Raw genomic sequence first — 12,913 nt, 5'->3', positions numbered from 1 at the left:
GTGTTATTAGCTGAATCACATGGTGTTACTATCAGCAAACATACTTTAATTTGTTGGGATCCGTTTTTGAGTGCGCGGTCCTGCGCCATATGCTTCCGGGTAGGGAGGACGCGGCCTCATTCACGTATATTTTTGATTGGCAGAGCTAACTCGAAATTTTGAGAAAAGTAACTCGAAATTTCGAGTTATGGATACTAGCTTTTTTTTTTTTTAGTGGCGGAAACGGGCTTCCATACATTCAAGGTGGCAAGACAGCAACCCTAAAACTTATGTGGAGGTAGACAATCTGACAGTCAAAGTAAGTGATGTGAATGAATAAAGCCTGATTGGGTGTGGATAAAAATCCATGCATTTTCAGTTATTGGTACACAATGATGGATGCTACAGTTTTTGTCAAATTTTTCTTTAAAGGTTCTTCCTTGGAAGCTCCACAACATTACGGTCATACTCGCCAATTAATGATACCACTGTCAAGGTAATCAATGGTATCACAACTGGCATTTTTGAAATCAAAGATTGTTGAAATCAAAACACATCCATCCTTTTAGATCCATATTGAAATGCAAGCCACTCAACCTTTAAGCAGCCATCTAAAAAAAAAAAAAAAGCAGTAGTGCTAAAAGCTTCCAGTTCCACAAAAAGTCACCTTTTCCAGAACTTTTGGATCACTCCTTGTATTTGGTATAGTTTCACTATTTTGTTGAGATCTAAAACGCTCAATCCCTTTCAAGCATTTTGAAGCATGTTGACGTGACTGTCTTCTGTTTGGTGACATCTGTATTGCCTCTACAAAGGGCCTCAAGGACAACCTAGCTGCTTAGCTGCTTCTTTATAGTGCATTTGAGTTCTCTTATCTAGCAAAAGATATAAAGAAAACTCTGTAGACAGATAAGCTTAAGAAATCCTTACAATACCTGTTATATTATGTTCTCATCTCTCTTTTTGCCTCATATCAAGTTGTTCCATAATAACTGTATCTATATTTCACACTATTCATCTGAGTCTCCTAAAAGATTACTTCTGCATGAGTCATCACAATTTCCACAGCACACGCCACATTTTTTTGTAATATGGGTAGGGACTCTCCAAATGTCTGAATAGATTTGTGAATTTGCTGCTATACAATGCAACAATAGATGGGCCCTATTTCGGAGTATTTCTCTTTTGTAAAGGTGAATATAAAGAAAAGGCAGTGCATGTCAGTTTCATTGTGACCTTCCATATTACATCATGCTGAGCTGTCCAAGTTTTCAGTGTGTTTCATCATACATTCATGGGATTATGTACATTTATGACATTCTTATTTATTTATTTTCAAAAGAGTGCAGTCCTAATTGAGTTTTTAAATCTTTGAAGCAAAAAAAAAGTCAAAATGTTGGATCAAAGAGGTGGAACATCATTCATCTCATGTGACATCTAGTTATAAGGTCTACCATTTGCCAAGCTTTGCACAGAATGTTTGCCATGTCATTCATCCATTCTGCCTTGGTACCCATTCATTGTACATGGGGACTTGGAACATTATCATTATGTCTCCATGCTGTTCTCCTCAAGGCTATACAAAGCCTTTTTTGAATTTTTAAAATTTTTTTACTACTTCCAACTCATTCATTTTTCATCAGCCCAGGCTTGTTAATTAAAATGCTGAATGGCACACTTTAAGTTGCAAACACAAAATTTTGTTGTTTGACCTTTTCTTTTTGCCAATATGTGATGCTGCCTGAGTATGACGTGTTGATGAATGGATAATGTACTATGCAAGCTGACAGGACTCTTTGGGAAAATTAATGAGAACATAGTGAGCAAGAAAGGAGACTGTTGAAAAGAGTGAGTTTCTTTCTCTCTCTCTCCCCCCCCCCCCCCTCCCTTTTTTTTTTGATTTACTCTGCAAGGATTATGTTGGTACTCTCACTCGCAACTGGTTAATGGATATAATGTTGTTATGTATCATGTGGACACTCAAAAGAGTGAATGATAAAAGAGATGGCTGAGAAAAAAAGGTAAACTCAGGCATGTCTAAATGACAAGAAATGGAGAAAGCTTGCCAGAGACAGGTAGAACAGTGCTAACCACCATGGATGTCATCTGTCTTTGCTACATTAGTGCTAATGTTCGCTGCACCCCTGTTTGTTCTGCTGAACGTTAAAATTAAATATGCAAATTGTGACACAAAAACAGCATTTCTGAAATGAATCGTTGTCAGACAGTGTCATTTATAGTACCTCGTCTGAGCAACAAAACAATTTCTTCCATCCAATTAGCTGCATGCTGTTTGAAATTCAGCTCCCTTCTTCTAAGTGCTAGGACTTCTTTGTGAAGTGGGATTTCACTGACTCACGAACTGATTAATGAATTAACTGATTCCTTTCCTGTTTCCTTCCATTCTTCTCTCGTCCTTCATTCTGTCAGGGAGCACTACCAAAATGAGGGGCTAAAATGGATAAAATCTATTATCTGGTGCAAATTAGTCAAGCCTTCTTGACTATCTCATGACTCATTACTGAAAAGGTGAAAATGATTCTCCAGTAGATTAACACATCTTCATGAAATGTAATAAATGGTCCTTAGCCTTGATGATGACCACATGTTTGGCAGATGAAGACTTTCTCCGAAGTCCCAATGGAAATGTGCGATAGCTTACTATATGTGCGGGAGCTTATAGCACTGATGTGCAGCATTAGAGGACAGACTTATTGGACAACTCTTTAATGGGGGCTCCTGAAGAGTGTAGTGTCGAGTTTGACATAGCCAGGTTTTCTTTGTGTTAGTCAGTCAAAAATACCGTTCAGTGCTCACTCTTAGTTATTGTGTTATTGTGAAACTAGCATGTCAACATTGCTATGCACACTCAAGTTTTCAGATTTGTACTTTTCGAATAGGTTTATTTGCCATGGTAGACTCCTGCCACCTGCTCTCAGCAGAGGCACATACATTCTACCAGGTAACAGCAGTACTTAATATATATAAACTATCTTTGAAAACAAGAAGAAGTCAGGACCAGGTTGGTTGGCATAAGTTACTATGGTGAACTAGCTAGGTCGGGTTGTTGTATTTTTGCCCTACAATATAAAGCGGATGTTGTTGTGATTTAGAGCAGCGGTCCCCAACCTGTTTTGCGCCATGGACCGGTTTATGTCTGACAATATTTTCACAGACCAGTCTTTAAGGTGTCGCGGAAAAATACAGCAAAATAAAACTAGTACCAAACAAAGAAGATTTATTCATAACACATGGGAAAAGACCCAGGGAAACCGAGTTAACGATAAAAACGATTAAAAAAAAATAACGCTAAAAACCGATAAAACGCCTGAAAACCATGAATTTCACGCCCGAGCCTCAACTCTTGCAGCTTGGTACTAAACGAGACCGGTCCATGGCCCGGGAGTTGAGGACCACTGATTTAGTGCAATAGAAACAAAACCGAAAACTGAGATAAAAAGAAAACATCTTTTTGTCACAATGTTATCTCAGACTCAGCATATAGTCACTCGCCACACTAGGTACAAACCTTTTATTATGGGGTTGGACAGTTACTTCAGATGTGTCAGCTGTACAGCTATGATGTGAATCTCCTGTTTAACCAGGTCCCAAAGGTCCTCTATTGGACTGCCATCAGGTAACTATAGAGGCCAGTTAAATAGTGAAGGTGATATGGTACTAAGAGACCTAAAGTAAGCCAATATCTCCCACATTATTAACCTGTCTTCTTCAAGGTTCATTCTCTTCTGCATGCCTTTTTTGTAGCGAGTAGCTATTTGAGTCACAGTTGCATTCCTATCAACTCATAGGAGTCTGGCCATTCTCCCTGACCTCAGCCTGTCAGTCACCAGCAACAAGACAAGCTGTTCAAAGTCATTTACAATCATCTTTCATGCCCGGTTTCCTTTCATCAGATTGTCTTGACCATGTCTTCGTGTTTAAATGCATTTGGTTGGTGCCATCTGATTGGCTGATTAGATATTTGCGTTAACAAGTAGTTTTTCAAAATGTATCCCATAAAGTAGTGGGGAGTGTACTTTGCTAAACCATCAGTGGGTTCACATTCAAAATGGAAATCCAGTAGTATGAAGTAATATCAAAAGTCAGCATTAGTTAAATCCAATTCCTCCTGTGAATAGTTTACACAGAACATTATGGGGAAAATGGTAGGAAAGAAATGATATCTTTAGAACTTATTCTCAAACCCAATCCAGAGTCAGTATGACTCCAGAAGCTCATTCACTGGAGATACTTTTCATATTGCTAAGGGCTTTTTAGTACTTATGAGCTTTGATGAACAATATATTCACTTGTGTCTCGAGGTTGTTAAGTTAACATTATGCATATGCTGAGGATGCTGACTATCTCAAGACAGCCTTGAAAATGTAGTTTTCATGCAGCAGGGTTTTAGCTTACATTAAGGGCACAAAGATCATGTACATATTTCTCAGTGGATTTGATGTTGGAGAAATCCATCGACTTGTATCTTATCTTATCTTCTTTAAAACTAATCATAACTATCAGCACCATTTGGGGATTTTAATTTTAGTAAAACTTACCCATAGTCTCACCTCTTTTGTATGTGGAGCAGTTTAGCCTGTTTAGGAAGCATTAAGTTTAGTGAGTGCATACAAAAGAGTTTGTATGAGCAAATCCAGGAAATTCAGGTCACATTAAAGAAAGAGTGCACACAGCTGTGGTTAGCCCTAAGGGAGGGAACATACAGTCACTTAGTCACCACTACACCGCTAAAAGCAACTTAAACTATTTCACACAGCACTTGAGAAAGTTTCTTTCTCCGATTTCACTAAGGTGGAGAAGAAGAGCTGTGACCAGGGATGGAGAGTGAAGCTTTTGTTGTTTACTCAGTGCTGTGCTAATCAATGCTGTTAACTCCACACATGCATAGGAAAGATGTTATTTTGCCAGGGCAATCCACCACTGTGGAGAATCAGAAGGTCCATAGAGGAGTTCTAGACTGTGGAGCACCCTTCATCTTTAATTAAAGCACCAAGAATATGTAGAGAAAATGGTCACTAATATTGGTCTAATTTACTTCTTGATTTTTTCATTCAAAAACAAAAAAAAAGAAAAATGAAAGAAAATTATTTTGTGCTAATGTAGATGAATGGGCGCCATGAAGGAGGACTGTTACACAAGCTATTACTGTGCTCTATTTAAAAGGGCATGACTGTGACAGCGCTAGAGGAGTCATTTAAAGTTCACTGAACCACAGTGAATATCACTGGTTAGCGCTCGGACTACTGGACTGTGTAATCACCTGAGATCTAAGCTAATCAGACCCTACAATTTTCTGCAACCAGCACGCTAACTTTCAGAAAACATTTGATTGATTGCTGCACAGTTTGTCCTTGGAAACAGATAATTGCCTGTTTTAGTTTTCTGTATACATTGAGCTCACTGACATGAGAGGCGTGGGGCGTTTGAACAGTCGCGGCCATTAGCTCTTTTCTCTCCGTGGCTTTGTCATCCGGTCGTGTCATTTGCCTCAGGCAGGGTTGAATGTGCTAATTGGTTTAACAAGTTTGAATGTCACTTTTAAATTGCAGTTGACAAAGATGACATTCTTTCAGCTCTCACACACATTATTGGTTTTATTTACTCTTCCGTACTAAAAAAAGGGGTCTTTTCTTTTATCCATCAATGTCTGTTCACAAAATTCCAGTTCAAATCAAGTGCAATCAAATGAGTTACTCTGTCTTCACTGTAATATCACCATACCGCAATGTTTACAGCTCCATGGCAGGTGAATTTATTGGACAACAATAAACATTGGTGCATCTGCAGTATCAATCATACTGTCATCTGCTCCTGATTGTATGTGTTTGTGCCTTCAAAGATCATCAGTGCTCCCGGGGGGGAAATGAAGTTGTTGTTGAGTTTGCCTCCTCGGGGGCCATCTTCAGATTTTGAAAGATCACTCATTTGTACAAGAAAGACAAAATGCATTGAGGAGGAAAAATAGAGAGTACCACTCAAGTAGGTGTGAGGTATTGATTTACCATTAAGGTTCAGGCTGATTGTCACGCAGTTCGTAGAGTACATTTGTGCCACCAAAAAGTGAGCCACTTTGGTCTATTATAACTAGGAGTTTCTTCAGTGTTCTTCACCTTGGGACTGCAAAGAAAACAAAGGATGCTTTCAGCAGCTGAACGGCAGTTATTATCCTTTTATTTTTTTATTTCTTATTTGAACACTAAATACATTTTAAAGAAATGCACTGAATAACATTACGGATTTTTCACCAAATTTAGATATGTAATTTGAGTCATTTTCAAGTCCACTTAAATTCAAAGATTCAAAGCATATCGTCATGTGTGCAAAGAAAAAGCATCAAAGGACTAACTTTCTATTTATCTTTTCTTATTGCACTTAAAATCCAACATGAAAACTTCAAACTAACACCAAACACCCTACTGACTGGGATCCTGAACCCTAAAGCTGTACTTTGTGTGACATCTTACAGATACTTCCATCATTCCAGTTTTTCAGGTTTTAATCACACAACCTGCCAGTAGTAACTTTTGGTTCTCTCGTTGTGATTTTAATAGATGAAAATATGTATTGGGTACAGTCTCTTGGTCATTTTCAAAGACAGACAAAGATGCACCAAGCTTAGCCAAATCATATGCTGTAATTGGCTCTAGTGTGGTGGTCACAGTTTAGCGTAAACACAATTCATTTTGTTCATGGACAAATGAATGAACAACTTAGAAACTTTAGTATACAAGTGTGTTGTCTTGTCAGCATAGAGAAAGTCCTGTGTAAAAATGTAAAAAAAAAAAAGTTACATTTAAGGTTTGACTTCTTTTTTAAGTCGATTGATCTGAAGGTCACAGTTATAATAATGGTCTATAGAGTTATTACTACCATAGCCATTGATGATATATAGGCATAAAGGGAATGATATATAGGTTAGCTACATATAATAATATAGTTTACATCCAACTATCGTGTCACATTAGACCTGTTATTGGATTTGACCTCTGATCATCTTGTCTTTCTCCCATAACTGCAACCGATCGTAGCAGATTGCTGCCCCTCCCTGAGTCTGGTTCTGCCAGAGGTTTCTTCCTGTTAAAAGGGAGTTTTGTCTTCCGAACTGTCGGCAAAGTTTAAGCGAGGGGAAAGGGGAGCGGGAGATCAGCACACAGATTGGTTCTTCAGCTGAAGTGATGCGGACACTGTACCGGTCCGTCGTGATGAAAAGAGCTGAGTGCAAAAGCGAAGCTCTTGATTTACCGGTCGACCTACGTCCTTACCCTCACCTAAATCATGAGGTCTGGGTAGTGACCAAAAGAATGAGATTGTGGATACAATCAACTCCCAAAGGTCTGTGGCCTCTACCTTAAAGATAGGGTGAGGCACTTGGCCATTTAGGAGAGGTCCTGAGTAGAGTAGCTACTCCTCCACATCAAAATGAGTCAGTTAAGGTGATTTGGGCATCAGACAAGGACACGTGCTGGTTGCCTCCTGGGTGAAGTGTTCCTGGCATGTTCTACCAGGAGGAGGCCCCTGGGCAATCCCAGAACATTCTAGAGAGATGATATCTCTTGGCTGATCTGGGAATGCTGTGGCATTCCCCTGGACAAGCTAGAGGAGGTGGTTCAGGAGAGGGAGGTCTGCTGTTCAGGCTGCTGCGGCCGTGACCTGGGCCTGGATAAGCAGAATAAAGTGGATTGATGAACTTTCTCTGTTTTCTTTGTTTTATTGTAGGGTCTTTACTAGGGCTGGGCTATATCATACCGTTCACGGTAATACTGGTGTAATTTTGGGCAACGATAGGAAAATGAAATATCGAGATAGAATATGGGTAAAACGCGCATGCGCAGTGCCTATGTTTACATGCGCACATGGCGGTGACGCAGAATGAGAAGAGCGAAAGCGAATCGTTAAATGAAACGGATGAACCAGAATTGGTTTGTAAAAATGCTGCAACTTCAGTGGTGTGGCACTGGTTTAGCTTTCGTACGTCAGATACACAACAAAGCACTATTTTTGGTAGAGCATGCTAGCGGGCCGCCGTTATTACCGTATTGTTTGGAAAATACGGCACACTTAAAATCAATCCTTTGATTTTTCTGAAAATCGACAGTGCCCCTTATAATCCCGTGTGCCTTATGTATGAATTCTGGTTGTGTTTACTGACCTCGAAACAATTTTATGTGGTACACGGCGCTCGAAAATCTGTCAAATGTTTTAGTACGACTTTGCTAAGCTACGAACCCGCACCGCTTGATGTCGGAGCATTACGGCTACCGTAGGCAGGAGCCTCGCGGAGTGATACGTACTGTGCTTCAACATAATATTACCGTATTGTGTGTGTATAACCTCTTTTTAAGTTTTGTGGCTATTATACATGGTTATGCTGAGGATATGTCGGCCAATTTCCACTGGAAATGCCTTTTGGTTAAACTGTCAGCAAGGAATTTGCACTGTTACATTTTTATATAACTTTAATGCACATAAAAAACAGCTGCTTGTTTAAGTTAAAATACATTAATGGGGTTTTTTGCACTAATAAAGTTGTGGAGTTGTAAAGCATTTTGTCTAGTGTCAATTATATCGTCAGTTATATTGTTATCGCAAATGTATATCGTGATAAATATTTTTGGTCATATCGCCCTGCTCTAGTCTTTACCTTATAATATAACGCGCCTTACTTTTAAGTTGACCCCAAAATGTGCTGTTTTTTTCTGCAGTACAAAATTATTAAATAAAGCTTACAAAGAACAAAGAAAACAAAATGAATATCAGCAAAATACAATACTGTTACCTTAAAAGTAAATCCTACACAGACAGTGATTTGCCTCGGTTGAGATTTGCACTCTCTGAGTACTTCTTGTTATCTTTATTTATGTGCAGAAACGTCTATGACGTTGCAGAACATATTATTTATATAAATTAACAAAAACAAAGTACAAAAAGAAATGCCTCTGAAGAATGTTGAGAAATTCCGTATTTAGTTTAGATAAGCAAGACCTTTTAGTAAGAAATGCATAGCTTGTAAATTATGTTTGTTTAATATTGCCGACTCTTTCGACGCTCATAACATTTAATTTTTTACTACCTTCAATCATTTATTGGTATTGAAGTCGAACCAGGTCACAGGTCTACCTAACCTGGTGCTTCCTCACATGAAGTCCTCAAATCTTATCTGATCACGATGGTAACACTTGGAATTCAACAGAATACACATTCACTGACATCTCTGCTCTGTGCCATGATCTGCTGACGTATGAGTCATGATGACTGAAGTGCTTTAGTCACTGCAATACTTAATGTAATGCCTGTGCATTAAATCATGCATGAGATACCGCTTACCCTCTGAGATCTAAACCTCACCCTCATCTCAACCCTATCACCAGATTTTCTGGAGAAAGTAAACAAAACAAAATTTAATTACTTACTTAAAACTAATGTTTTCTATCCCACGATGGCGAAGATTTGGGAGAACAATTTTAAAATGCAGAAATTCACACATTTGCCTGACGACTTCCACCTCAGGCTTAATTCGAGAGCATTTCTGATACTTCATAAGGCTTTCCATGAATTTATGAGTGTAAGAGTCCTTGATTTTGTTCTATAAGAAGTTTGAACAATGAATGCAATTTATTCAGAGTAAATGAAAGGATGATAGGTAGGTATTTAGGTTCCAGTGTGAATTGTGGGATACTGACTGCAATTTGTATGAAAGAAATGTATAGCTTTTAAAACACACACACACACAATATGCAAGTTAACTGTGAGTAACAACATTTTAAAATGCAGTAATGTGATGTGATGTGAGAAGAAAAAAAGTTTAATTACTTTACAGTTTCTTACATTAGTTCAGTCAGTAGTCTTTGCACAGTACAATTGTAAGTCAGATGAAGGTTAGACAATGTCACATGCATATATAGCCTTCTTATGAGAGTAGAACATCTTGATCAATCATTACAAATACAGACTCCAAACCAGACCGTGTTTGCAGTGTAACCATGACATTTTTAGGAGAAAGCCACCGACCTTTTTATTGGCTGCACAATAGCAAGAATGAAGATCTGGTTGCCAGGAGGAAGGATTGACGATAAACATGAAAAAAAAATAGGGCTGGTGTATTAACCAGAACCAACAGAAACACACAGAAAATGCATAAACAGTGAGCAAGTGGTTGGGTGCTCCACAGGATAACAGGTTCAACTCCCACAAGCCAGCTCAAGTGAAGCAACACCACAGGAGCATAGTATGACTCACTAGGCTTTAAGTAAGATGTGCAACTTTTATTTGACATTCAATGTTACTGCCTTTAAATATTGTAGTTATATACTATATTACGTATAGCTTGCAATGTAGTCTAAGTAAACAATGTACAACAAGTGTACAAACGGCTTTGAAAGAGTATTGCCACTATAGAATCAGACCAGATAATAATAAAAAAAAAAACCTACAAAAAATATGAAATGTATTTTGTAGAACACAGAGCTGGGATTGAATAATGGTCTTACGTATTTTACAGTGTACTGTATATTAGTTTCAACTAGGACATTATCCAAGAATTACTGGACTGCACAATATGAAGCCTCAGTGTCAGCATTTTGGGCTGCACCCTGTTATGATTTAGGCCCAGACGTTATCATTATTTGGACTGACAGAAGTTTGATTAGCATGTTATACTCACAAACACCAGGATTGGAACATGTGCATAACTGCTAATCACTACTATCACTACTCAGTCCACCTCAGCATTATCCAAATGAATGATTTATATTAAAAAAATGAGTACTTAACTGTTTTATTTTATTTTTTATTTTTTGGTAAGGTGTAACTATTGATTTTTGTTTAGAGAACAATCCTTTTTGGTTGGTTTTTAATACCAGGCTGGGAGTTACTGTACCTGTGTTTAGTAGTGGCTTTTTTGGCCAGCCTTAAGGGGATATTTTTTCGGCACTACATGACACTTCAGTGGAGGTTGGATCCATTGCCTGTAATACAGTATAAGTGTCAATGTGACTACAATATATATTGTAGTCACATAGTGCAATATGTATCGCAATATGTAATTGTAAAATACATATTTTATTTTAAATAAACACTTATTTTATAATCTTACATTTATTCAAGATTAATAAAAAAAACCCATTTAATAAAAGTACAAGCTTGAATTTATACTTACTATCGTTTCAAGAACTCAACATTTACAAACTGCAGAATTGGGACATTCTGCACATCTGGTGTATTGTTTATTATAAGAGCCAAATCAGCAGCAATATCAGAATTACCAGAGATGTTGATTGTCTCTGAGGGTTGCTTTCTAGTTTGTGCACTTACATTTGTTTCATTTTGTTTGTTTGTTTGTTTTTTTCATTTCTCTATGTGCATAAAATCGTAGGCCTGCCACCAACCCCTGCTCTCACACACTGTGAATCATAAGGACTGTGGGATTTAATAATAATAATAAAAAAAGCAACTCTCCTGAAGGGGGGGGACTGCTGTGTTTGCACAAGCATGTGCACATCTGTGTGTATCTGTGTATGGGATCTGACTCCTTCTTCTTATCCTTCTTGTTCTTTCTCTTGGGAAGCTGCTTGGATTTTCATGTCGCTTTTCCCAGTTTTCCCTTTTTGAAAAAAGAAAAAAAGTAGGACACTGCTGCCTGCTTGATGTTTGAAATGTGGGTGGGGGTGGAGGGGTGCGGGTGCTTTAAGACACTGCTGTGCCTTCTGTTTTTGGAGGAACTGAGATATGATTCAAAGCCCTGACAATCGGATGCTGAGGAGAACAACAACAACTATTTCGGGTACAATGGCGGCACACCGAACACAGGATGATTTATGTAAAAAAAGGGAACAGATCCTTTGCTTATTGCACATTAGAAGATAGAGTGAAGCGGGGGGATCAGGAGTTTGGGTTGCATCGTGGGTGGGCATGTATCAATGCACAAGCAACATAATCTGAAAGCATCAGTCACAGAAAGGAAACCACTGATTCAAGAAAGGATGGACTGAGCCAGAGGTAGAAGTCAAATTAGTGGCCGACCCAAGGAAGTCCCTCGCCTTCAAGTTGCTGAATTTCACTGACATTCAATAGTCTCTGGTCACTACAGTGTTTCTACATTACCCTATCCTAATGTGTGTAGATTAACTGAATAGCCCAGTTGGATTTGATTTTGAGTGAAATTATTGCCATTATTTTTAAAATGAATCTTCAGCTGATATATTGGTTTGTAGTAGTAGTAGTTTAAAACTACAGTATTATTTTCTAACTATAAAATGTTGCATTTGTCTCTTTTCCACCAAGAATAAAAATAAAAAACAATCAGTTTTAAGTTCAACTCAGTTTAATGCCCCAACAGTGTCATCTTAGTGTTGTTGCATGGTAAAGAATGGTTTGCAATAACTATAGGGATGGATTTGAAAAGGATTTTCAGTTTAATAATGTATTTATTAAGAGACTCAAGTAACCAAGCTATGGGGTTACATGAGCCATCCCGTGGGTTAACAACGATCGCCTTCACTGCTGTTGGGCAACAGGGTGCCTGTGAAAAGTGTGCTACTCTGAAGACAATGGAAGAAGAAAGGCAAAGGTTTGTTAAATAAAATAGGCACTTTAAATGTAGACACTATGACTAATCAAAAGATGTCCGATTTGATGGAGAGAAGAAAGGTAGATATTGTGTGCAGCAGGCCAAGCAAGAGCAGCAGTGAAGGTGAATTCAAACTCTTGCACCACAGTGCTGATACACAGCAAATTCAAAAGTGTTAAATGTTTTGGTGTTAATAGTCTTCTTGCAAAAGTAGAGTTAATTTTACTCTAAGCAGAGTCACATTCTTTTAATGTAACTCTGAGGTGTAAAATGATAGTAGTTAAAATCGAGTGTTAAAAATAAGTGTTTCTCTGTCAAATCTGGAGGTGTTACAATGGAAACATTAAC

This window comes from Pundamilia nyererei, unplaced genomic scaffold (genome assembly GCF_000239375.1).
Source record: "Pundamilia nyererei isolate P.nyererei 1_Seehausen unplaced genomic scaffold, PunNye1.0 scaffold00040, whole genome shotgun sequence".
Lineage (NCBI taxonomy): Eukaryota > Metazoa > Chordata > Actinopteri > Cichliformes > Cichlidae > Pundamilia > Pundamilia nyererei.
The sequence above is the reverse complement of the archived record's forward strand: the minus strand, read 5'-3'. Positions refer to the sequence as shown.